Raw genomic sequence first — 26,118 nt, 5'->3', positions numbered from 1 at the left:
GGAGATCAATTCCATGGAAACGAAGTCTCATATTCAAAGTACATTCCTTTGAACATCCTTCTTTGCACGAAGTTTTCTAATCTTACACTGATTCATAAAATAACTTCCACCTATGGAAACAATTCCATGTTACCATTTTGACTATCACTTCTGAACAAGAGTTGCCTCTTTTTAGAATATGGTCCTTTCCAAATTTACATTATACTTCCAATTGTCCACGAGTAACCAATATTTGGTAAACCACAGATTGTCCTCGACAATTGTTTAATCATGTTAGTCATATCCGGTCCTATTCCTTTTTCCCTCTTAATGCCCTAAGCATTTGGAAAATTTAGAATGGATGTAATCGATCCTATACCCGAAGCATATGGAACACGATTTATGCTATAATTTTTTTTTTAATTTCCATGTTCTCACAATTCGAACTATGAAGAGGGATGTCATAATCATAATCGAATTTTGAGAACGCCACATATATAGAATTTCCTTATGTTAAACCATTCCAATATAACATTCGTATATATCCTTGACTAAAGCTAATTAAAATCTCAATCTAAGCTTGATGAATTGGAATGAAGTATAAAATCATTTCCCTTAATTATAGGAAGACAACTTTTCAAAGTGAATTGAAACTTTGTTTTATATAATTAACATTGCTAACTTGCAACATAATCATCATGCTCCCACTAGCATAATGATTATTATAATTTAACTAGCATAACACTTTATGCTCCCACTAGCTTCGACATGTACCCAGAAATTAGCTTGACTTCTAGAAATCAATATTTTATTGATTTTCTTACCAAAGTTCAGATTTCTGATACGAGAGTGCTTTGATAAGACTTTATCAAAATCATACACCTTTTATTATATAGCTCACATGTTTGTCTAGACCTTTTTCCATTCTCACTAGTTAGTGTGCCGGTTAACCATACACGCTCCACTAACGACATGAGAATGCAAATATCACAACTGCTATCTACTTAAAATCCATTTAGTGAAAGCGTTTCCTCACCATCATTTTCATGAATCGGAGAGAAACCTTATGGCACTTAGATTTTATGGTGTAAGTGTTCCTATCCATGTGAATTTGTCAAAACCATAATCACAAGACAAGGTTAGTGACAAATCCAGACTCATATGGACTGAAGGTCGTGGGCTAGTGATTAACAATACTCTTGATTAGTTCTTTGAAATTATTTCTAGATCTTTTAGACTCCCACTGTCCTCTTGACATACAAGACTCTCTTGTCAAGAACCATTCCTTGACAAAACAAATATTCAAGAGTTAGTGCGAAATATTATCAAGTTAAACACTTCACACAATTGGTCTTAGTTGGTCTTTGTTTTATCCAAAACATCACGACTTACCAATCTCAAATGTAAAAGAATAGGAAACATCTTACTCTACATTTGAAAAGTGTTATAAACTTTCTAAAGATTATGTCACTCAAGGCTCAATCTTGGAGTATGGCTCTAAGATTTTGATTTTGAAACAAAGTATGATTTATCTTTTGATTTAACCATTTCCACAATTCACGATTCCTCTCCTTAGCCAACAAATGCACTAAGTTGTCCTTAGAGGATCAATTGTGATATGTTTTTATAATCACTAAGATAATAATAAAACAAGATACTCAAGTACTCTCCCATCTCTTCATATTAGAGAAACTTTTATCTTTCTGCCTTATTTGATTCTTCTTATCCGTTCTACCATATATTGAAACCTTTCCAATGTTTCAGAATTACTCTTGAACTTGTAAGTATAACCATATTTACTAAACTTTAGTAAATCATGACGAATAGTCTTTGTGGTGGACCTGATCAGCACACGCCCAAGTGTTCCCGATCCCTTTATCCTTCACTTGACTCACATATACATGTGAACAAGGAATTAGTCTTAGTTTCCGGAAGATGAATAATTCTCATTCATCATACAATACAAGTCGCATGATTCCAAGTTTCTATGCAACTCAACCTTGGGTGATGAGAATCTTTCCTTATTTGGTAAATTATGACACTTCCACAAATGAAAGAATCAAATTCATTTTCCAATATTTGTTAACAATGGAAATATATAAACAACAATTTTTCACAAATGCCTTTTTAAGGATACTTAAAATAAATAAAATCAAAACTTTTTGTTTTATTTTAAAACTTGCGGAAAAACTTATCCTTACAATGCAAATTCATATGAAAACTTTGTTGTTATCTATTCCTAAGCAATATCTCATAACTCTTATGCAGTGGCTCAAAATTCTGGTCATCGAAGCATGCGATCAGAATCAACACACGTTTTCTTTAAGCTTCCTTTGATTCTTCAAAAACATCAAGATGTAATTAAATTACATCATCTATTAAGAATCTCCAAAAGAGACTTAATAGAGTTAGATAATGGAGTTTACCTGATGTAGAGTCAAACTTTTGACTTTACCATCCTTATGAGGCTTCAGGTAAATTCAGCAGCTTCGCAACCAATGCCCCTCCTATTGGAAAAAGGAAACATATGGACTCTTTGGAAATGGTACAAGAGACTATCACAAACATAGCCTTTCTCTTTACCATTGGGTCAAAATGACTTGACCATGACCAATCCCTTTCAATTGGGATGAGAAAGGTTTTCTGGACTTTCAATGTCACCAATGTCAATTTCCAAATAGATTTGGGAAGTAGATCTTCCAATCTAACTTGCTTTACCAATGTTCCAAATCATTGTTGATTCAGCATCATCAAGAAAATAGGTAAGATCATTAAGGGTCATGTCGTGATCTGTCATCCGGGAGTGACTGAAGAACCAAGTCAACATCCAACTACCTCGAGACTTCGACACCTGACTCTCCCAGCTTGCCAATATGTGACTTAATCTCCAAGATGTAAGCACATATAGACTTTTATTGCCAATAGGGATTGAGTGACTTAGAACTATTCAAGTCTTGAAACTTGTGGGATAGGAAGATTTATTGAAGGAGGTGGAGGAAATGAAGTATGATTTCCAATCCCATTAGTGCTCAATAAAGGGATTAGTATTTCACCTTGATTGCCTTTTGCGATATCATCTTCATTAGGAAGCTTGTTCTCAAAGATTTAGGAAGACCATACTTGTCTAAACTAGACATCTATAAGGGATAAATTCAAGTTAGTTGATTTAAAGTCCTTAATATAACACCCAATATGAAAATATTAAGGCTAGGACCCGACAACCTATTTATAACTGAAAGAGGGATGCCGTAATCCAAGTTATAAAATAGTTGAAGGTAGGTAAACGACGAGTTACCAATTTCCACCATGAAAAACGAAATATAATTAAGTTTTAATTGGATTTGAAACTCCTAGATCTTTTGAGATACATTGAACTTTCAATGGCATGTTTGAATCTCGATTGTGCCCTCTCAAATTTGTGACTGGGATGCCCAGGCTCACAAAAAAGGTGTGAATAACCATGCAAATTGACTTGGTACCCTTAACTTTATCACCTAATCGATGTGCCGGTTAACCACACACGCTCCACTGATCTATAATAAAGCTAAGTTACCCTTTGCCACCCTTACTAGTCCTTGTTAGCATGTCGGTTAGCCACTTACACTCTACTAATGACTTGGTAAGGTACAAAGTGTAATTTCATGGGTTAGCACCTATTTCACATTTTCCTAAGTAACTAAGATTGGGAATTTGTAAGTATTTAGTTACTTAGTATTTATCATTATACTTTTAATGAAGGAGAATTATAGTCCTTTCCTACCCTGTTCGGCTAACGACCCTCCACCAGTCAAGGAAGCGGTAGGTGAGAGTGGACACCCATTAAACCGCCATTTTATAGGCAGTAACCTTATACCCCCCTTATGGACTGGCTTCGTGAATGAGGCCTACTAATGGTTAGATTACTTTATCTTATACATATTTATATAATTAAAATTATAATAATAGTATGAGGGTGTATTTTAAACACTTAAAATACTTGGTGGTTTAATCTATTAATTAAACTATACTATTAATTTAATTAAACTTAAACCATGTCTTTATGAAAGTATTAACTCTTTTAATTAAACACTTTAATTAATTTACTAAAGTCCATAAAGTTTGAATTTTAACCTTTTAAAATTCTAGGGTTTGGAATTAAAGTGTACATGGGGTGACTTTACAAATTCCAAAACTTGAGGGCAAGTTTTGAAACTATTCAAGACTTTTCATTTCATAACTTATGAGTTTAATGTACATTAAAATGAAGACTCTTCATTTTTATGTAACTCTTTATCTTTTAATAAAAATTTTAAGGAAGTGACTTTTCAAAATCCATAACTTAAGGATAAGTTATGGAGTCATAAAACCATTTAATGAAAAAAACTCTTCATCTTTTATGTAACCTATGCCACATTTATGAGTTTTAAGATTCATAAATATGACTTTTCATATAACTTGAAGACAAGTTACAAAAACATATTTTATGAACTAACTCTAGATTAATTTGGATTGAAAACAACTAAACCACATTTTTTTTCATTAATCTAAACTAACTCATAAATCAAGGAAACATAAAACTCTTGGTAATCCATAATTTGTGGACAAGTTATGGACTCCATACAATTTCATTGAGATCAATAATTATACTAACAAACAATTTGCACATACTTCCTATGATCTACCAAAACTCATAAGCATGAACATTCATAATCAACATTTTTCAAGAATTACATTAACACATATAAAACTTGAATCTTTGATTATAGCATTGAAATTGGTTTAGCATAATCATTACCACTTAAAAAATAGGTTTTATAAGTCCAAAACAGTCAAAGGTAATGATTTTAGACCAATTCCAGCACCAAAACTCGAAGATATGTTGTTTGGGGTTCCAACTCGTCGAGTGCATGAACCAGCTCGGCGAGTTGGATGAGTTTGCACTTGGACTCGTCGAGTCCCCTGCCCAGACAGCACAAATCTTTGTTTTTTTTTTCAGCAATTTAAGCAAGTATAACAAGAAAGCAAGCCTACTCTTTGATACCACTGTTGGGTTTTGAGCATTCTAACACTCCTAAGGTGTACATGCAACCCTAAATACCTTGGATCTATGTTTTCTCAATTATACATGCAAATATGTAGTTTCCAAGGTATTACCCTATACTAGCATACAAATATCATATACTACACAAGAATCTAGTTAGGATAACATACCTTATGGAGGAGCTTGAAGTCTTGATGTATCTAGCCTTCAGAGCTTGGCCCCAATAGTGTGGAAGCCTCAAGTGGAATCACAACACATCATGGACAAAGAATGAACTTGATAGAGAATCTCCATGTACCCAAAAGCCACCATGAACTCCAAGAATGCACTAGTAGCGATTTTGGGCAATGAAGTATGTATTTATATGTGGGATTTCTAGGGTCATGAATATAACTCAAATCCATACCCATGGGTCTTATGATCCATGGTTCATGTGGCCTAACTCTTTATGTATCCATACATAAACTTGGTCAAACATGGATCATAATCCTAGCACATGTAAATATAACTAATTAACATAATTAGTACCCATAGATTTAGTTAGTCTCTTTTGATCACTAAATTAATTCCAAATTAATTCTTGATCAATACTAATTAAATCACATGATTTCATATTAATATATTATAACTTCTAATATATTAATAAATCATATCCAACATCTTCTCTCAAAAGTCCATCCTAACAAATTGCCCTGATGATATGCAACCCAAATGGACCATGCTATTCTCGGGTCAAGTACATACCAATAGTAGTTTTGGGCTTGGAAATCTAATCCAACGGTGTTTTCTCCTGGATACCCAAAGCTAAAGTTAACTTTTTATACATGTAGGATAACTACGTCATCTACGGTACCTATCAAGATAGCTTATTTCTATCTATTAAATACTAATACTAAAACAGGAAAAAATACATAGTGTGTTTTGTTATAGTTATTACATAGTCTCCAAAGTGTTATCAAAAGACTAGAGACTCTTGATGATTTTGACATGAGATAATTTGGAAGGGATAACAACATATTGTATTTGCATATATTATTGTTATAATATTAAAGATGTTTACTTGTAAATTTTAAATGTTGAATGATGATGAAATACAAAAGACTAATGTCAATTTATGACGATTTAAGACTAAAGATTTAAGATTTTTAAAAAAATCGTTTACTAATGTTTCCAATCCCATTAAAGTAAATAATCTATTTTGCTATAGACTTCAATTTTTTTAAACTAATCATTAGTTAAAGGAATGTATCAATTCCTTCAACTTTAAAGAGGACGAATCACAGTATTACCCACTAGGCTTTCTAAGCCTAACGTACATATTTTGATATGTATTCACATTAGTGTGTAAGATGACGAACATATGGGAGGGCTTATATTTTTAAAAGATAACAATTTATGTAGTTGTTACTTTTGGAAGTGATGTTATGATATTATGTTGAGCACCCTAATACTTTGTGTTTTTTAATTTTGAAATTAATCAAAAAATAAAACCATTGGATTGTATTTCTACAAAATATGATTTAAAATGGTTACATTATTTTTTAAAAATCAAAACGATTAAACTATATGAGGTGTATTTCAATTTGGTACCAAATCATGAGTTTAAATGAATTAGGTGGTTAGTTAGGTTATCCACACTTAAATTATAAGTGATATATGGTGAGATATGAGGCTATATTTTAATGATTATTTGTTAAATATTATTAAATTTTGATCTAATAAGTATGCATTAATAGAAATGTAAAAAATAAAAATCCAACTCCAAATACAAAAGACAACGAAGTTGAATGAAATATGTAAGTTCGGTCTCTATCAATTATGTTGTATGTAAATCAAGTTTTATTATCTGAAATGATGGCTATATAAGAGGCTAATATGGTAGATGTAACGTCCTAAAATTTATAACCATTTTTTTTTTTTTTTTTGTAATAATATAACCATCAACCAACATGTTTATAAAAATCAAAAGGAAGTCAAAGTATGTTAACAATCATCTGGAAATACATTAGAGTCAAATAAGGCGAAAAATAATGGTGTGTACGATGCGATCATTATGATATCTTCTCCTTTGAACCGAAAGTACCTGAAACAAAAATTGAAAACAGTAAGCACAAAGCTTAGTAAGTTCCCCAAAATACATATATGTTAGCTCAAGGCTGTACCGGGTCTATTTCACCATCGGATCTATTTCACCCCACATACATACTGCAGACAGACACACATGATTACAAACATACAACAGAAATCAAAAAGGCTACAAACACATACAATCCCTAGCGTCCTATAGTATAATGAGCAAACTTACCTTGATCTGCTGCTAAATAAATAGATGCTTGGGTTGCTGAATCGGAGAATCCCCGCTCTAATCAATCAAATAATACCCTAATGAATAATTAGGTCATAATCCATAATAAGGACTTTAATTAACTAATCCTAACTCATAGGGTAAAAGACCATTTTACCGTTCCCCTTAATTAGCCCAATAAACCGTGACCCAAACACAAAAACACTGAAGCCCAAACATGGCCCAAATCCATAAAGGCCTAAGGATTAACAATGGCCCAACAAGACCCTAAAACCTAGAGTCCAAAAGTGGACCAAAATCAAAAGCCCCAAAAATGGCCTCTGATGAGTATGCTTAGCGTACTAGCTGGGTATGCTCAGCGTACAACTCGCGACTAAGGGACTTACAGGGTTTGAACCCAGTATGTGTAGCGTACAAGGAAGTATGCCATGTGTACTGGTACATGTGTGAATCCTTATTGGATGGCTTAATCTCTTAATATCTTTTCATCTAAACTTCATATCTACTCTAAAACAAGGTCTTAACCCATAAATGTTCGAAACTTTAAGCTTATGTGTGGCTTAATAAGCCTCAAAACCCAACTTTATCACTTTTATCCACATGAAATGAACACAAACTTTGCATGGTTGAGTTAAACCCATAAAGCTACAATTTTTATGCACAAGGGACCTCGGAAACACTAAGATCTAACATCCTAACTTCTGGAGTAGCTTATACTCAAAAGAACAACTCAAGGGACAAAAATATGCCAAAAACTTCAAGTTATCTAGATCTAAAAGATAAATCATGAAGGTTGCAACTTTATACCTTTTGGAGCTTGCCAAGATGATGAAGATTCTGGATCTTCAAGCTCTAATCCAAGAAATGCTTGATCACTAAGCTCCTACTTCTTCACAATGCACCAAAAAACATCAAAAGTTTACTTCCAAGGCTCAAGAACACACAAGGAAAGGTCGTGGTTTCGTGGGATAAGCTCTTAGGGTAAGGAGGCTGATGAGGGAACATCCTCATGGTCCATAATGATGCTTAAATAGGGGTCGAGCCTTAAAAATTAGGGTTTGTGATCTGAGCGAGTACGACCAACGTACCAAACGTATGGCCAATGTACCAACCAGCATTCACGCATTTCTTTTAAATGCCAAAGGGGACCAACTTGGCAAACATTTTACATAATAAGGTTGTAAATGGAAATACTTGATAATCAAGGTGTTTCAATTCTCCCCCACTTGAATCAGACTTCGTCCTCGAAGTTCGCTAGCACAAATAACTCAGGATAATGCTCTCTCGTATCCTCCTCAGGCTCCCAAGTCCATTTAAATCGTTTATGATGCTGCCACTGCACCATCACTAAACTCACTTCCTTACTTTGTAGGGTCTTTGTCTTCCTATCGAGAATCGCTATCGGCCTTTCTCTATATAATTCACGTGCTCATCTATCTGAATATCCTTCAAAGGAACCACTACGGTATCATCCACCAGACACTTCTACAACTGAGAGATGTGGAAAGTTTTGTGAATCTGACTGAGCTCCTTGGGTAGCTCCAAACAATAAGTAACCTTAACGACCCGCGAAATAACCCTAACAGGACTGATATACTGGGGGCCTAACTAGCCCGCTTCCTAAAGAGTATTACATCCTTCTAGGGTGATACCTTCAGTAAAACCATGTCCCTAACCTGAAACTCAAAATCTGACTGTCGTCTATCTGCGTAACTCTTCTGACGATTCTGTACAATCTGTAATCTCCCGCACACCTGCTGAAGTAACTCGGCAGTCCGGAGCACCGCCTCCATGCTATCCATGAATTGCTGACCGACCTCACCCTAACAAATTGGCATCCGACACTTCCTCCTGTAGATAATCTCAAAAGGAGGTTGACCGATGCTAACATGATAATTGTTGTTATACGAGATCTCTGCCAAAGGGAGATATGTATCCCAACTCCCACCAAAATCCAGTACACATGCCCGAAGCATGTCTTCCAAGGTTTGGATAGTCTGCTCACTCAGACCATTAGTCTGCAGGTGGAAAGTCATGCTAAAATGCAAACGAGTACCCAACTTCTCATGAAATCTCTTCCAGAACATGGAAGTAAACGGAACATCCGTATTTGTAACAATTGAAACTGGCACACCATGCCGTGCCACAACCTCGCGTATGTAGAAGTCTGCCAGCTTCTCCACAGAGATACTCTGCTGAATCGGGATAAAATGAGTTATCATGGTCATTTGATCCATGATGACCCATATCGAATCCACTTTGCGTGCTGTCCGTGGTAACTTAGTAATGAAGTCCATAGTGATCTCTTCCCAATTCCAAACAGGAATACCTAACGGCTCGATCTTGCCGTTGACAGGTTTTATGTTAAATAAATAAACTTAAAACCCTTAAATTTTCATGCAACCTAAATAGGATCTATGTTTTCTCTATTGAACCTATAAATAATAAAATTCAAATAAGAAACCCTAAGAACCCTAGCTAATTTTCAAAAAACACAAATTGGGGTTTAGGTTTTCATACCTTAATTGTTATTGTAGTAAATAACAATGATTCCTTCTTGTATATCTCTTGGAAGCAAGTACCACGGGTGTTGTGCCTCTAATGGTATACACCCAAGCTAGCAAAAGGATGACTTAAGAGAGAGATGAGAGCGAAGAGTAACAATTTTTGTCCAAACCTTAAGGAAGAGAGAAGTTGATGAAATATGGGCCTAGGGATGGCCTTATATAGCTGAGTAATCTTAGGGCCAAAGCTAGGGTTAAAGGGATAAGCCTTAGATTGATTTACTTGGTGAGCAAGCAGCCTAATCTCCTTATCCAAGGAGCCTGGGACGAAATCTTCTAGGCTTATCCTAGAGGATTTTAATCAACCTCATCCCCTGAGGTTCTAGAGCCTTCCTTCTTCCACTTTCAATAAACAACCAAACAACCCTGTACTTTTAGTTAATCCAATTAATCCTAAAATTAATTCCAATTAATTTTTGATTAATTATTAATTAAATAATACATTTTCTAATTAATATATTATTTCCATAATACATTAATAACCTATTTATTTTTATTAATCACGTAATAAATCTATAAAAGTCATCTTGTCCAGTTGCTAGCTTTGAGGGCAACCCAAAAGGACTGTGCTAATATCAATTCAAGTATATACGAATTATAGTCATGGGCTTAGACACTTACTCTAACAGTCTCCCACTTGGATAATTCTATAACCATAACTTCTAGTATAACTTCTGAATCGATCAATAAATTTTAGTTTCCAAAAGTCGTTGCCTAACTCTGACCTAGTCAGTTATGCATCCTAAGATAAGTGATCATATAATACTCCATTCAACTAGATATCATTCGGATATGAGATATGGAATGGGATCAATCTCATTATATAAGACTTTTTTTTTCCAATTTCTGATTTGTGATGACATAGAACTTCTGATTGAACACATCAATTTAGTCCTGGCCGGGTCCAACAATATTAGTCAATACCAAATCACCAAGGGGCTGAAAGATATCTCTTTTCCCATTACGGAAAAAGGAAAGAATTAATTTTGACTCGTATGCTTGCATCCTTTACTAGTCAAATCATGCATTTCAATATGTTTTACAACATTAGGTTGTTGATGCATTTACGCATTACCAATGTACACACCTTGTAAATTACAACTTATATATCTCTGTTTTAAGATCATAAGATATTATCAACTCAGAATTACTCATGATAGAATCAATGAAGTAATTCTATGAGCGTGGGTTTATCTAATACTTAAAACTCCATTTCTAAGTACTCATGAATATTGCAGCAATACTATTTCTATATCTAACTCCCTTAGACAATCTATAGTTCAATTCATGACAATCTTAATTTACTACTTACTTCCAAAAGCATGAGCAATTGTGGAGTTTGAATAATTAAATTACTCGGGAATTAAAACATGCACACGAAACATAAGAATAAACAATTGACAATAGGCAGTAAAAAAAGCTCATAAATAATTGTCCATTATTTAATCATTAAAAAATCAATTACATATTTTGTTACAAGTTTCAAACTAACAATCTAACTACTAAAACTAATATCTTCTCTCTAACCAATGCTCCTAGCATGCAGATTGTGCTTTTCCGTACTCAGAGCCTTCGTCAAAGGATCTGCATGATTCTCTTTTGATGATACCCTCTTCATGATGATGTGACCTTCTACCCTATGCCTGATATAATGGTACTTTCTATCGATATGTCTAGACTTTCCATGATCTCTTGGTTCCTTATTCAAGGCAACCACTCCTTCATCATCACAGAAAAGTACCATTGGCTCCTGAATGGTTACGAAAACTTCATGATCTCCGATGAAGTTCCTCAACCAAGATGCTTCCTTATATGCCTCACTTGCAGCTATGCAATATGATTTGCAGGTCGAATCAACCACCATATCCTGTTTGGAACTCTTCCAAGTTACTGCTCCACCATTTAGAGTAAACATCTAGCCTGACTGAGAACGGAAGTTGCCTCTGTCTGTCTGAAAGTTGGCGTCACTATACCCACTCACTCTCAACATATCACTGCCACCAAGGACTAGAAGCATGTCCTTCGTCATCTGCAAATACTTAAGAATGTTCTTAACCGATGTCTAATGAGCTTTACCTAGATTTACCTGATAGCGACTGACCATGCTTAAGGCATAGGACACATCAAGGTGAGTACATATCATAGCATAGATGATTGATCCCACAGCCGAAGTGTAAGGCACCTGAATTATATCAGTTATCTCTTGATATGTACTAGGGATTTGAGTCTTACTCAATTTTATATTGCTCTGGATAGGTACCTCTCTTTTCTTGGAATTTTCCATACTAAACCTCTTTAGTACTTTATCCATGTATGTACTTTAACTAAGTTTAATTAGTCTCCTCTTTCTCTAAGGTCTTTCATGGCAAAATACTTTCCAAGCCAAGACTTAACTTCTTGTAAGGTTGGAATGTTGTTTCCTATGACTACTATGTCATCGGCATACAACACCAGTAAAGTCACTATACTTCCACTAGCCTTGATATACACACATGAATCATCTTCATTCCTAGAGAAACCAAAATCTTTGACTTTCTCATGGAAGAAAAAATTCCAGCTGCGAGAAGCTTGTTTCAATCCATAGATGGATTTATCAAGCTTGCAAACTCTATTTGGAAACTTTACATCTACAAAACCCTCTAGCTGAATCATGTAAAAATCTTCTGCAACTTGCCATTAAGGAAAGTGATTTTGACATCCATCTGCTACATTTCATAGTCATGAAAGGAAGCTATAGAGAGCATTATCCTAATAGATTTTATCTTGGCTACTGGTGAGAAGGTCTCATGATAGTCAACCCCTGGGGTTTGAGTGAATCCCTTCATAACCAGTCAAGCCTTGAAGGTGTGTACCGTTCCATCCATGCCAGTCTTCTTCTTAAAGTTCCATTTTCACCCTACTGTCTTTCGACCTGGTACATTATCTACCAAATTCTTAACTTGGTTGCCATACATGGACTTGATCTCGCTGTTTATTGCCTCTTTCCATTTAGTACCCTCATGGCCTTCCATTGCTTCCTTGCAGCTAGCCAGCTTATCCAAATATATTTGTGTCCTATTACTGACAACCGTGTCACCATCTGTTGTAATATGGAAGCCATAGAACTCAAGTGGCATGCTAACTCTACTGGAACGCCTAAGTGGTAATGATTTGTCTTTTGGTTCAACAAGAACCTTTTCCTCTGGTTGAGTGTTATTATCATCTAAGGTTCCTTCATTGGTTATCTCTTGAATTTTTTCAAGGTCAATGTACTCCTAATGTCCTCTTTGAATATAAGCTCTTTCTCTCGAAAGACTCCTCTTCATGTGTAGCACCGAAATTTTTCGAAACTAAAATTTTCATTTAAAATCGCTTAATCTTAAAAAACTTTTCGTAACAATCTCATTTTGAATAAATTACAAAACAAAACTCCATATTCAACTAAATAATAATCCAGGATCCTCAAAAACATAATTCTTCCTCTGGTGTGTACAATCGAGTCGGTGCCGTCCTGTGATCCTGAGAGAAACCTGAAACACATAACACATAACACAGTGTGCACGAAGCTTAGTGAGTTCTCCAAAACACCACGTACAGCACACACGCCTTTCCAGGCCATATCTCTATGTGATCTTCTGATCCAAGTGTCTCAAAGGATTTTCATCCCATAACTCTGTCGACCTTCCAGTCCATGCTCTGTCGACCTTCTAGTACATATCATCATACTCATATCATAACATATTACATATACAACATACATCACATTTTCATCATACACATAAAACCTTCCGGTCATACATAATCACCCCATCGGGTAAGGCATAGTGAGAAAACTCACCTTGCAAGCAGAAAGCAGTTATCCTTACATTTTACCCCTCCATGGTCTCTATTATTTGTGTTGACCAAAACCCTAAGGTCAACAGAATTCAACTAAAGTCAACAGTCCACACTTGACCCTACTCGTTGAGTGCATCCTTGCGACTCGTCGAGTCCCCTCGCATCATCTAAACTCTACCCGGGTCTCACTCAGCTCATCGAGTTGACCCCTAACTCGGTGAGCCAACACTGGGTTAGGCTACTCGATCAAACCTACTACGACTCGTCGAGTCACCTCATGGACTTGGCGAGTTGGCTCCAACAGATTGCTCATTCAGCCATCTGAGGTCTGATCTGCAACCCAAACTCATATATCTAACCTCTTACTTCCCAAAAGCCACGTAAAGGTCTAAACTTGAGGCTCATTCATGGTGTATTTTGCTCAATACACCATTTGGACTCCATTGAAGCTCCATAGCTTCAAATCTCCCTAACAACTCTTTCATGGTTGCCTACTTTCTGGTTCCCTGGACCTTACAAGGTCCAGATCTACACATGACTTGAAAAAGGGTTTGGATGCACCCACAACCCTATCTAAATGGTGATTCAAGCCCTAACTTAACAACCAAGGAAATCTATACAAACACAAAAGGGGAAGATCTTGTACCAGATCTTTAGCTTTTAATGAAGATGAACTGATCCTCTAACTCTCCTCTCAGATCCTTGCAACACCTTTGCTCTTTCTTTCCAAGAAATAGCATCTAATTAGCTATTTTCTTCTCTAGATCACCAATCACTCTAGGGTTTCTCTCAAGGAACGAAGACTCTGATTGGGAGGGGCCAAGGAGGTTATAAGTGCCTTTAAATAGGTCCCAAAGTTCGGAAATTAGGGTTTTCCTTAACAGCGCTGACTCGGCGAGTCCAGATTCCTGACTCATCGAGTCCTTCATTAAACAAGTCACCAAGTCACGATCTTACTCGACTAGTTGAGGTGTCAACTCGCCGAGTCTCTTCATATCCCAAAATAAAATACTCAATTTTCCAAGCCTGGATATCTGGATGTTACATCATGCTACAAAGACCACGTTTTCACTAGGTTTGTAGAATAAATATCCAAATGACTGCTTTAGGTAACCAACGAAAACATACTTCTCACTTCTAGATGCTAGCTTGGCATGAGTCTCTCGTCCCATGAAAACTTCACAACCCCAGACTTTGATATGTGCTAACGAGGGAACTTTCCCCGTCCACATCTTGTGAGGGGTTTTGACAACCTTCTTTGTAGGGACAAGATTGTGGATGCAGGTGGTTGTCTTTAAGGCATACCTCCATAAATGAATAGGAGGATAAGCACGACTCATCATGGAATGAACCATGTTTAACAATGTTTGATTACACCTCTCAGCCACACCATTCAATTTTGGTGTCCTAGGAGGAGTCAATTGTGAAACTATTCCACATTCCTTCAGATAGTTGTTGAACTCGATACTAAGATACTCTCCACCTCTATCGAATCTAAGTATCTTTATCTTCCTGCCTAACTGATTCTCGACTTCATGTTTAAACTCTTTGAACTTTTCAAAGGTTTTTGACTTCTGCTTGATTAAGTAGATATAAACATATATGCTATAATCATCTGTAAAATTCATATAGAATCAATTAACATCCCTTGTGGATGATTTAAAGGGTCCATATACATCTGTATGTATGAGATCCAACACACCTTCACCTCTTTCACAAGATCCAGTGAAAGGTGATTTTGTCATCTTAACCAAAAGCCAAGATCTGCATGTATCATCTAACCTTAGGTCGAACGATTCCAACACTCTATCCTTTTGGGTTCGGGTGATGCGTTTCTTGTTAATGTACCCAAGACAACAATGCCATAAGAACGCTTTGTCTACACCATTATACGAATCAATATGAAAAACATTATTTCCTAAATTATAACACACTTCATAGTTTCATACACACCATCACAAGGTAAAGCTTCAAATATAAAAAAACCATTTTTCTTAGTAGAAATAGAATTATTCAAATCATTAAATGAATATCTAAAACCTAGTCTGAATAAAGCATGAATAGAAATAATGTTACGTGTCATCTCTGATGAGTAACAATAATTTATTAAATCTAAACAAACACCACTTCTAAGAACTAGACTATAAACTCCAATCTTGGTACTAGGAGAAGAGCGCTTACTCCTCATGATCAGGTTCATTCTTTCGTTCTCCACCTCATCATTTTCCCTTAGCCCCTACAAATGAGAACAAATTTGAAATCCACATCCTATATCACGGACCCAGTAATGATGAGATGATGAGTTATTAGATGAAAATGTGTATATACCTGTAGAAAATGGCTTCACTTTTCCATTGTTTATGTGTTACATATACTTTGGGAAGCTTCGTTTCCAATGCCCCTTATCATTACAATAAAATCAAGTGGCCTCTTTAGGATTATAGATGTGAGGAATATCAAAACTAGGCTTAGCCTTTGGGCCACAACTAGATGACCCGACATGGGCCTTTCCCTTCCAGTTCTGCTTTAGAGGACCTTTCCTCTTTTTCCCCTTTCCTTTACAATTGGCCAGAATGGGAGCACTAGCAGGATTAGGGTTTGATTTATGACCCTTCATTCCTGCCTCAACCGTATGTAGTAAGTTGTGCAATTCCAAGGTGGTCTCACTGTTGTTCAAATGATAAGTTGGGATGAACTGGTCATAACAACTTGGTAAGGAGTTTAGGACTATGTCAATATCCAGCTACTCATCAAAATTCACATTTAGCATAAAAATTCACTCCATGTATCATTGCATTCTTTGCATGTAGCTACATACATATTCTTCCTCTTTCATCTTGCATGCCATGAGAGACTTGACCACTTCATATTTTTCTTGATGAGCTAGCTTATGGTACTTTTCCATAAGGTCCTTGTTTATCTCATAAGGCCAGTAGTCCTCATAAAATCTCTACAACTCAAGGGTCATAGCGGCAACCATGATGCAAGCAACTTTTGTTGCATCATCGTAGTGCTTTTGATTGGAGAAGTATTCTTTAGGAGTGGATTTGCCTTCTTCGACTTCAATAAGTTCTTTCTCAATAAAATACTATTTTTTCTTGAATTGAAGGCCAATCTTTATATTTAGCATCCAATCATTGTAATTGGAAACATCCAATATGACTTTAGAGTAGATAGAGAGCATGGAAAAGTTATGGTGGTTGGAGGAGGAGGAAGTAGAAGCATCAGTTGGAATAGACATACGTAAAAGGAAGTTAGTTTTAGTTAGATAAGATTAATCCTTAATATAATAATCGAAAATAAAATATTAAGGCTAGGACCCAACTATATAATTCACAACTTAGAAAAAGGATGTTATAATCTAATTGTAATTTTTATAGTGGAAGGTAAATAACGATTTACCAATTCCACCATGAAAGAAATAAAATTAAGTGAAATTCCTAGGTCTGTTGAGATTCATTGAAACTATTCAATGACATGTTTAATATCAGATTATGCTCTTCTATTTTTGACTGGGATGCCAAGAATCAAAAACAAGATGTGAATAACCATGCAAATGTGCTTGGTAACCTCATTGGCATTTATCATCCCAATGGATGTGCCGGTAAGCCACACACGCTCCATCAAAATTGATAATTTATGAGATATCCATTAGAACTCTTATTAGTCTCTATTAGTGCGCTGGTTAACCACACACGCTTCACTAACAACTTATAAAGTGTAACGTGCAATTTCATGACTTATTCACATTTTTTCCTAAAGTAACAAGACTTGGGATTAAAAAAATGTTTTAGTACTTTCAAATAGCATTATACTTTCAATGAGAATTATTGTCTTATCAAATCCGTTCGGCTAACGACCCTCCACCATACAAGAGAGCAATGGGTAAGAATGAATACCAAATGGTGGCCGTTTTATAGGCAGCTTCCTTAAACTCCACTTATAGTATGACTTTGTGAATTAGACGTACTAGAGACTTGACTGACTTAGTCTTATACATATAGTAATAATTAATCTCTTACTTTTACATAGAGTATAAGGTGTTTTATAAAAAATTTCAAAATACTAAGTTCGTAATTTAAATTTCGAAAATTAATAATTAATTTAAATTTAAAAATAATAAATGATTTAATTTTTATCGTTATTTAACATTGAATTAAGTATATTAAAATAAATAAGAATTAACTAACAAAATTAATCAAATAATTTAATCTTTATCCTAACCCTCTAATTTTCGAAAATTAGGGTGCATGATTTATCCAATTTTTATAAGCACCCCTTTTAATCAAATTAAATTAACAATTATCTAAAAATAGGAAACCCTAACAACTAGCCATATTTTCGAAAACTTGGGGAGGAAGGTTAGGGTTCAAAAACCCTAACCTGAATCCTGATTTCGAAATTTAAGGGGAATGGACTAGGGTTTTGAAAAACCCCAACCCTAGTTGAAATTATTGGCCTTTTAGGGTTTAATTTCTATAAAACCTAATTGATCTAATTCAACAATTATATATATTCAATTGAAAACAAAACAAACACTCAAATATCACCGATATGTCACACCCCCAAACCAGAACGGCGGAAACGTTCGGGGGCGGAGGACGTCATATTCAGTATCATAACAGTTCATAGAAAGGAAAGTACACACCACCATATATATTAAAGTTTCCAAGATGTTTACATAATTGTATTCATTACATGTTCAAAAGGTAAATACATAAACATCATTCAAAAGAAGTAATTAACGCCAACGCGTTAATCCCAAAAGTTGATTCCCAAACCTGCTTAGCGGTTCCCTGAGAATACAAGTTAATTCAAACAAAAAGTGTCAACAATTAAGTTGGTGAGTTCATAAGTAGTTTAGAAAAATTGGATGTCATTCCAAAATGGGTGTATGTTTTCCAGAAAACGCAGTATTTCAAATGTAAAGAGTTGTGATTTGTTGTGTTGAAAGTGAATGTATTAGATCCAGAAAATCCCATATTTTCCCTAATGGTTGACATACGAGTTGTTGTGTTTTTCAAGAAAAACCCTTATTTTCTTATAAAAGTATGAAATGCATATGAATGTTCATGTTATAAGTTGTAAATGATTGCACCAGGAAAATCCCTTATTTTCCTATTAGTTGTTTGGTTTGTATGCAGGAAAAACCCTTATTTTCCTAACATAAATGGCAGTCTCTAAGACCGAAAATCGCAAGAAACCGACGTTCTCAAAAGTTGTGTCATAGTTTTATATAATAAAGCTATACGAAGATCGCATTTGTTAGATGAAGAATAGTTTTAATAGCTACTCATTCATAAAAGCATAATACCATAATAATTGTATATCCGATGAGTTTTATAACCATACTAAACAAAATATGCCTGTAACGACGTTCTTCAGGCGTCGCAGCGTTATGACAACTGTCACCCCAAAAGACGGACTGTAGCTAACAGTCAGGGCGCGGGATCATGACTTCCCGTATAGATCTATACACATTTGACACGTTCTCCGAACGGGAGACTCTGGTTATAGACAGGACTTGCAGCATTACTTTCTAATAAAGAAAAGTAACGTTTGAAGATATACACGTCTCATGGATTCTCAACTAAGCCTGTATTAAAGTGATAGTTTTGTATGCAAAGTTTATCCTTTTTCACAATGTTTGACAAAGCAAAATCATAAGTTTTTAGAATGTATAAACCGACTTAACAATGAAAGGTACTTTGAAATCATTATATACTTTGTACAAGTCTAATGCATGCAAAGTATGACAAGAGTTTTCCATAGTAGTAATGAGTTCCAAGTGATTTATTCGATAAAACAAGTGAAGTGAAACTTTATAAAATACACGATAATAACCGTATGTTTACTTGTATTCCCCCCCCCCCCCCCCTCTAAAAGAGTATAAAAGCATTTAAAATGTATTTAAAGTGTGTTTGAAAGGGGTATGAACTCACTTGATTGATTGAAGAAAGCGTGACGAAAACCGATCAGAACTTCTACTCGAGAAAGTGGATCTCTCGAGATTCTCGGGAAATCTCGGGAGTCTCGGGAATGTAAACTTTCTTCCCACCTTGGATATGAAAATCGGGCCTTTGGGATGATTCCGAGGGTTGAAACACAGAGCTTCGGCGCGAGAAATGAAGGAAATTAGCAATTTTGGCCGGCACCCTCACATCCTTTTTATAGGGGTCTGAGGGGTTGCGTTACGCGGGGCGTACTAGAGTACGCGCTGCGTACTCATTCGTCATGCATGAGCGCATCCTCGGTCGAAACATTGGCGCGACGTGGACGAACCGGAGCCTAGCATCCGAGTACGCTGGGCGTACGACGGTACGCTGGGCGTACGAGGGATCGGACCGGTGACTCCTTCTTCGGATAATACCGGGCTTTAATTTAATTTATATTTAAATTAATTAACAAACTTTAAAAATTCATATCTTTCTCATACGAACTCCGTTATCGACGTTCTTTATATCCGTGCGAAGGTGAGACTACGATCTACAACTTTCGTTTAGACTCCGTCGGCTAGTTTTGACTTTATTTTTAATATTATATTTTTAATAGGTCGGGACACGAAAAGTCCGTTAAAGTTCCATAACTTCTTCATCCGACGTCCGTTTTCGTCAGACTTTTTACCGTTGCGCTAGAATTATTGATCCCTTTGATTCTCATTTAGGTTGTTTTGGCCAAAAGTCTCTCGATCTCTATTTCGAGTTTTTAGCTGTCTACTGCTATATCTGTAACTTAGAAAAATCACAACTTCCTCATACGAAGTCAGATTTGGATGTTCTTTTTATGTACGGTTACGGTTTGACGATATCTATGACTTTCATTTAGACACCTCAGGTCAAAAAGTGTTTCGTTGAAACTTTGCGTTTTTACGTAACTTCGTATTGCCGGTTTTTGTCGGGAAACTTAGAATGGTCATAACTTCTTCGTTATAACTCGGATTTTAGTGTTCTTTATATGTATGAAAACCTTGTTACAATATCTACCACTTAGTATACTTAATTACGGTTTTATAAAATTTTAAATTTTGACCTGAATTTTGCTATTGTTACACGATATGTTTTATATAAAACAAATATACTTAAAACCATTAAGTTTGCATCCAACCTAAATAGGATCTATGTTTTCTCTATTGAACCTATAACTAAGAACATTAAAAAAGAAATCCTAAGAACCCTAGGTAATTTTCGAAAAACACAAATTAGGTTTTAAGATTACATACCTTAATTGTTGTTGTAGTAAATAACAATGATTCCTTCTTATAGATCTCTTGGAGAAAGCACCACAAGTGTCGTGCCTCTAATGGTTCACACCCAAGCTAGCAAGGGGATGACTTAAGAAAGGGGAGAGGGGAGAGTAACAATTTTCATCCAAGCCTTAGGGATGAGAGGAGTGGAGGAGATATGGGGCTAGGGATAGCCTTATATAGTTGAGGAATCTTGGGGACAAAGCTAGGGTTTAAGAGATAAGCCTTAGATTGATTTACTTGGTGATCAAGCATCCCAATCTCCTTATCCAAGGAGCCTTAGACAAAATATTTTTTAGGCTTGCCGTAGAGGATTTTCATCCACCTCATCCCACAAGGTTCTAAGGCCCTCCTTCATCAAATAAATAACCAAACAGTGCATGTACTTTTAATTAATCCAATTAATCCAAAAGTGAATTCCATTTAAAATCTGATTAATTATTAATTAAATAATACCTTTTATAGTTAATATATTGTTTCCATAATACATTAATAACCAATTTATTTCAGTTTATTAATCACATAATAAATTAATCTCTCTCTCTAAAAGTCATCGTATCTAATTGCTAGGTTTGAGGACAACCCAAGAGGACTGTGCTACTACCAATTCATATATATATATATATATATATATATATATATATATATATATATATATATATATATATATATATATATATATATATATATATATATATATATATGAATTATAGTTATGGTCTTAGACACCTAATCCAATATCCGTGAGGTTGCTAATGCTCGAACTTGACTTTCCTACAAGTCAAACACCTCTCCACGTACCATGTTACATCCCGCTTCATGTGGGGCCTCCAATAATCGGGCCTGAGATTCCTATACATTTCCGTCGCTCTAGGATGAGTAGAGAACCTTAACCTGTGCACCTCTTCCATCAAAAACTGACACGCACTACCCTAATAAGGTATCCACACCCTCCAATGAAGAGTCTATAAACCTCAGCTATCATAATCGAATGAGGAAACCTGACCCACTATACACTCGCTCTTTTGGTAGTCCTCCTTCAAATCCTAAATTGGGGTTCCCAAATCTACTCCAGTAGTGGAGTAATCACAGTCATCCTCAGACACACATCCCTAATTGGAGCGGTAACTGCCTTGAAGCGGAGAGCATCGGCCACCACATTGGTCTTCTCCGGGTGATAAAGGATCTCACAATTATAATCCTTCACCACATCCAACCACCTACATTGCCTCTTGTTCAGATTCGATTGATCCATCAAATACTTCAGACTCTTATGATCCGTGTAAATAGTACAATGAACCCCGTAAAGGTAATGTTGCCAAATCTTGAGGGTGAAAACCACAGCCCCAACTCCAAATCATGTGTAGGATAATTCACCGTGTAAGGCTTCACGAAGCGTTGGCGATCACATGGCCCCACTGCATCAATACTTCACCCAAACCTGTGATTGATGCATCAAAATATACCACAAAATCATAAACACCCTTGGGCAGGGTCAGAATCATTGTCTCACTCAATCTCTACCTCAGAGTCTCAAAAGTTGCCTGCTGCTCAGGCCCCCATCGAAAGGTCACTGGTTTTCTTTGTCAACCAGGTCAAAGGAACCACTATATTGGAGAAATCTTGAATTAATCTTCGATAGTAACCTGTCAATCCAAGGAAACTCTGAATCTCAGATAGAGACCTCGGAACCTCCCACCTCATCATTGCCTTAACCTTGGTTGGATCGACCATGATACCGTTCTGGTTGATAAGGTGTTCCAGAAAATGCACCTCGCACAACCAAAACTCACACTTAGAGAAATTCGCATACGACTTCTCTCTTCTTAAACTCTCCAACACCTCTCTCAAATGCTCTTCATGTTGTTCTTGGGTCTTAGAATAGACTAGGATATCATAAATAAACACAATCACAGACCGACCAAACATAGGTCTGTACACGTGATTCATGAGATCCATGAACACTACTAGACCATTGGTGAGCCCGAAAGGCATCACCACGAACTCGTAATGACCATAACAAGTTCGAAAGGCCGTCTTCTACATATCCTCCTCTCTGACGCTCATCTAATGATAACTTGAACGAAGATCAATCTTAGAGAACCAATATAATCCCTAAAGCCGGTTAAACAAATCATCGGTCCTAGGGAGTGGATAACAATTCTTCACCATTACCTTATTCAATTACCGGTATTCGATACACATCCGATGCTACCCATCCTTCTTCTTTACTAACAAGATCAATGCTCCCCATCGTGAACTACTTGGTTGGATGTATCACTTGTCTAATAACTCCTGTATTTGTGTAGATAACTCATGCATCTCTCTAGGTGCTAATTGATAAGGTGCTTTAACTATCAGAGCCGCACCCGGAACCAAGTAAATCCAAAAATCCACCAACCCCTCTAGAGGCACTCTATAAAAATCATCCAGAAAAATGTCCGAGTATTCTTGAATAATCGGTACATCACCCATGATCACCTTACCCTCCTCCCAAGTATCCATCACATAAGCTAAAAATCCAGAATAACCCTATTGAAGATAATGTCTGGCTAATGTTGCCAAATAGATATTTGTTCCACGTTGAACACCCTCTCCCTGAATCACCAAAGCTCCCCCACTTAGGGTCCGAATACATACCAAATTATGCTCACAATCAATCACTACCCCATCGGGGATCAACCAATCCATCCCCAAAATAACCTTGCTCTCGTATAGGGTAATAGGAACCAAATCGATCGAGTATCACTCGTTGAACACCTCCAAGGTGCATCCCCGATGAACCCTTGATACTCGCACCAGATGATCGTTTTCAATATCAACCTCCAATGGATACTCCAGCTCCCCTAGAGCATCGACAAACCTCTTGTTGTGCGCAGGGGATACAAAGGATTAGGTGGTCCCCGAATCAAACCAAACCAAAGTAGAGATATCGTTAACAAGGAACAAACCTAGAAGAAAAACATAGATATAATAAGGAAAATCAAAATAAATAAAGACCCACTAAATTGCTTGTTAAATGTAGGAGAAAAAGGAGAAGATACATACATGTCACCAGATCTGGTGCAACCCGAGCCTCCGTGACTATCAGCTGAAAAGCCTTGATCCTCACAACAGGTGCCTCTACCTTGCCCTGCCGACCATTTGTGATCCCTAAGGTCGTTGGAGCTGATGCTTCAACTGGTCCCGTCACTGCTAAAATCAAACAGTTGGCCTTTTTATGGACCCTCTAATTGCAATGAAATCAAATCATAATTGATCCACGGGTGGTGGCAGTGCAATCCCTGCTAAAGTTTCCAATCTTTCTACACTTGTAGTAGCCCGAACCACCCACCATGCAAGCTCCATCATGCAATTTGCTACACCTGTCACAGCGGCCCTGACCTTGATGGCCCTTCGAACTCGAATCAAAAACCTTAGGCCTTTTACTCGAACCCTCTCAACTTTGCACCTGATATGTCTTCCTCTTCTTCTTTTCCATCTCTAGATCAATCAACCTCTCTCTGGCTTTCGCCACCATGTCATCCAGTGTCCTGTAACTGGATATGATAACAAACTCTCTAATATCACTCCCCAACATGTCATGATATCTTACCTTCTTCATGTCCACACCCGCCATATACTGTGTTACCAACAAATCTCTCTCACGAAACATGGTGGTGATATCTGCTAACGTTTTAGTAGTCTAGCGAAGGTCCAAGAACTCCCTCGCCAGCTGCTGGACCTCAATCATAGGTGCGAATTGACTCAACCGCCTTGCCTCCGAGGGTGTGGTCAAACTCCTCCTAACAGTCATAAGCTCTATCTTTTAGAAGACCAAATACAAATCTGACATTCAACCCCTCGGGGTAGAATCTTGTATGGAAAGCATTTGTGATATCTGATAATCAATTCATGCTTGCAATAGGGTCCTTCTCCCCGAAGAATTCTAGAGCTCCACATGCCCAAAACTCTCAGAAGGTCACAGAGCGAGCTCCTACCATTGCCACTATCTCAGAACGAAAAGCTCCCAAGCGCTCATCCAGAATCTCCATGATACCCTCCTTAATTGAACCGAATATCAAAGGAGTCTGCTCAGGATATTGCAGGTAATCTTTGACAAAATGAACTCTCGCATCTGATCATCCATGTGTCCGGGCCCAGAGCCATAACCCGAACCACTATCGGCACCAGAACCATCACTGACACTTGTACCACCACCAAAACCTCCTCAAGTGATAACCATGCTGAAAATAAACCATACAAACTATCATAACACACACAAATAATCCTACATTCTACAAGCTCCCCGGTATCATCGTGACTTTCCATGACTCAAGTACAGATCTTCTGCTTCTAGTAGTACGAGCCCAATACTACCTTCCACATCTATTCATACTTTCTTCAAGGATCTCCATGAATCCTCCAAGTTACCTCCATATCAATCCAAATGATCTCTCATAAAGCAAGGTTCACTGCATTGAAACACCTCCTAGGTTCTCCTAGGACTACCATCACAACACTCTTTGCTATCAGGTATAGAAGGAACTCCCTCTCACACCATATAACTAGCTCACGAACACAATTACATATTACTGACATCAGATAGTTCTTTGACTGCAAGGTATCACACTACAATGGTTGGACTCAAAAAAGAGCTACGCAATAGAGTTTAACCTAACCTCCTAAAATTATCTAATCTCATTATTAAGTAATTTAACGCATTTGTTTACCAATTATTTGATATTAATGAGAATTCCTAAGCGCACAAAGCAAGCAGTATTCGAGCATTGAGTAATTTGAATCAAATCATAACCTGAACCAGCCATCCTATCAAATAATCGATCCAAATCTAGCATACAAGCCTACAAGATCATACAATAGGCATATAAATGCATCTCTCCTAGCATTCTATCACGAAATCTTGAGCAGATCCTTATCCCTAATCTATCTTGCGATTCACAATTCAAAGCATAACACTTAGAACATATATGGGTATTTTGGAAAAATGTACTTACTCGATTATATGCACCACACCCCTTTCTTTTATTAGAAAAATCCTTTAATAAAACATTTATTTTTATGAATAAGCTACCAAACCCTCAGGTTGAGTTCAGACACAATTGAGAGTATGCCCAAATCCCTCAAACCAAAGCTCTGATACCAACTTGTAACATCCCAAAATTTATAACCAAAAATTTCATTTTTTTCA

Source organism: Lactuca saligna, chromosome 3 (genome assembly GCF_052625555.1).
Source record: "Lactuca saligna cultivar CGN05327 chromosome 3, ASM5262555v1, whole genome shotgun sequence".
NCBI lineage: Eukaryota > Viridiplantae > Streptophyta > Magnoliopsida > Asterales > Asteraceae > Lactuca > Lactuca saligna.
This window is presented reverse-complemented; position numbering follows the sequence as displayed.